Genomic DNA, 2853 nt, shown 5'->3' with positions numbered 1-2853 from the left:
CTAAGGCACTAAAAGATTGGCCCACGCCTCGGAGAGCGGCCCCATCGACTCCCCTCCACCACCACCCCTTTTTTGTAAGATGCTTCTCTCACAACTCCAAGTTTGAGGAAACTGGGTTGTCTATCAGAATCTGTATTATCCTAATAATAGAAGGACTGAGTGAAGATATGGGAAAGGGATAGAGAGCGGCGGAAATTCCGTGGGGGTGAAGGGGATGCCGTGTTTGGGGATAGACTGGGGGAGACAGATGAAGTCGAAGAACCTTCTAGGACAGAAAAAAAAATGTTAGCAATATGAAAACACTTGGAAATCCTAGAGAGTGGGCAGGGTGTTCGTGTGGGTGTGGGTGTGTGTGTGTGTGTGTGTGTGGTGGGGGGGGGAATACAGGAGAATCATATTTACGTTTCATTGTTTTTCGTTGTCTTTTAAGCTCTCTATAGCGTCTATCAGAAAAGGCTTTCTAGGGACAATTGCAGTGTCTGTGAGAGTCAGGAGATCCGGGTTCTACTTCTAATAATAGTTATTTATGAGCTTTTAAGTAAGTCATTTAACTTTTCCGGACTTGCTCCTCCTTAAAGGGAAAGGGGAGGATTGGACTAGATCAATCTGGAAGGTGCCGTCCATCTAGAATATCCTCCACAGTCCTTCCAGATGCTTTAATCCAAAATCTCTTCCAAATCTTATATTCTGGATGCTATAATTCTAAAATCTCTTTCATCTCTGACATTCTGCGGTCTGTATTCTAAGGCCCTTTTCATCTCTGACATTGTGTTCTCTATTCTAAGGCCTTCTCCACCTCCGGCATTCTGTGTTCTACGCTTCCAGATTTTTCTAACTCTTACATTCGATATTTTATGTTCTAAACTTCTTCCTACCTGGAACATTCGGTGAATAACGGGATTTCGGTCTGGCACCTTGGCTAGGTGCCTCACCAGTACTAGACTGGCCCCAAGCAAGGTCCCCTGCCCCCTGAAGCCCAAGACCCAGGCCCTGGGGCACCGGAGAGGAACTGCCTGGCCCCGGCACAGAAGGGGTTACGGCCCCGGCGCCCCTGGACGCGGGTTTGCGTAATATCTTTATTAGGCAGCACTTCAAGGTAAGCGCGCAATGGAAACCAGATGTGTGGACGCAAGAACCGCAGGAGAGCGAAGACTAAAAATAAGGGCGGGGGGACAGCGCGGTCCGAGGGAGCAGAGGACGAGGGGGCGGGAGGAGAGCACTGCTTAACAATCGGAGGGGAGGCCAGGCGAAGGCCGGGGGAGACCCTCAAGGAATTTTCTCTTCCAAGTTTATGTTTTATACTTTTTAAAGGGCTGTTGGGGGGGGGGGATCTTCCCACTAGGCCCCTTCCTGCCCAGTTCTAGGTCCCACCTTGCACTGTAGGCAGGGTTTCCCATGGACCCCTCCCTCCTTCCGCCACCCCTTCGGAGTAGGGCCTCTTTGTGGCTCCCTTCTGGCGGGACTTTTGCCCCCGGGCCTCGGCTGTCCTCCGGCCCGAGCTTATTAGGGATGAGCTATGGAGAGCAGGGAGGCAGTGACGTTTGGCGTCTCCCAGGCGCGGGGCTTCCCGCGGCCCCCAGATCCCCTCCCCCACTCCACCCCACCCTGAGTGTCAGATCGCTAACACGCCTCGGTGGGGGGGGGGGGGGGGAAGAGGGGGCGGGGAAGAGCTAGAAGGCCGAGCTAGGCCTAAAAAAGGGAGTGCGACTTTTCCCAGGGGGAAGGGGGTGAGGGAGGCAGAGAACACCGTGCCATCCTCCCAATCCCCTGCCATCTCTACCCCAGTTTGTGAGGTGGTGGTGCCAGGCGTCATAAAGATATATAGAGGAAGGGGAAACAAGGCAGAGAGAGCCCCATTTCCTTCTCTTCGATCCTTTACCGTAGACAGAGAGAAAGGTTGGGAAGAAAAGGGGTGTCGGGGAGATTGTGCGTGTTGGAGGAGGGGTACGGAGGGAAGTCTTAATAGGCACCTTAAAGTCAGATGCCCCAAAAGTAACTGAAGTGAATAAGTGGGAGTCCGGCTTTCCTGGAAGGAAACAGAACGGGAAGGCCAGGGCAAAAGACCAGGAAAAGGGGAGAAAAGGCAGATTCCTGCAGCTGCTCTTCCCCAGCCAAGGGGGGAAGGAGCCAAAAAGGATGGAGTAAGGCAGGGACTGGAGAGATCTTCCTCCTCTCTCTCCAACTCTTTCCTCTGCCTCTGCTACTTATAACCCCCAAATCTTAGCTAGTAGTAGCACTTCCACAATCCATTTTCTCTACTAGCTAAGATTTGGGGTTTTTTTTTTTTTTTGTTTGTTTGTTTCAATCTGGAAACTCTATCTTCGTATAACACTGCATCTCAGAGCAATTCTGACTGGGGACCCCCTTGTCACCGAGCGTCCGTGCTCACTGGGGACCCTTTTACGCCCACCGTCCACCTTCTGCCGCCGCTGGGGCAGGGAGCGAAGGAAGAAAGGAAGAAAAGAGAGGTCTGGGGCTCGGAATCTCTGCCACTGGGCTAGCAGCATCTCTTTAAGAGGAAAGCAAGGAGGGAAAGAGATAGGGTTGGGAGTGGGAGAGAAGAGGGAAGAGAAAGAACAGAAGGGAGGGAGAAAGAACGAGAAAGAGAGATTGGGAGAGAGAAGAAAGAAATTAAAAAAGACGGTCCTCTTTTGCTCTTCAAAATTTGAAGAGGGCTTTGGGGATCTAGTCTATTTTCCGAAACATCTGAATCTTTTTACAACGTTGACTTCCGTCTGAAGGAGAGATAGAGAGGAGAGAAAAAGGAGAAGAGAGGAAAGAAGAGGGAGGGAGGGAAGGAGGGAGGGAGAGAGAGAGACAGAGAGAGACAGAGAGAGAGAGAGAGAGAGAGAG

The sequence above is a fragment of the Petaurus breviceps genome, unplaced genomic scaffold (assembly GCF_028583685.1).
Source record: "Petaurus breviceps papuanus isolate PSGF00001 unplaced genomic scaffold, PetGlider_PUasm1.0 188, whole genome shotgun sequence".
Taxonomy (NCBI): Eukaryota; Metazoa; Chordata; class Mammalia; order Diprotodontia; family Petauridae; genus Petaurus; species Petaurus breviceps.
This window is presented reverse-complemented; position numbering follows the sequence as displayed.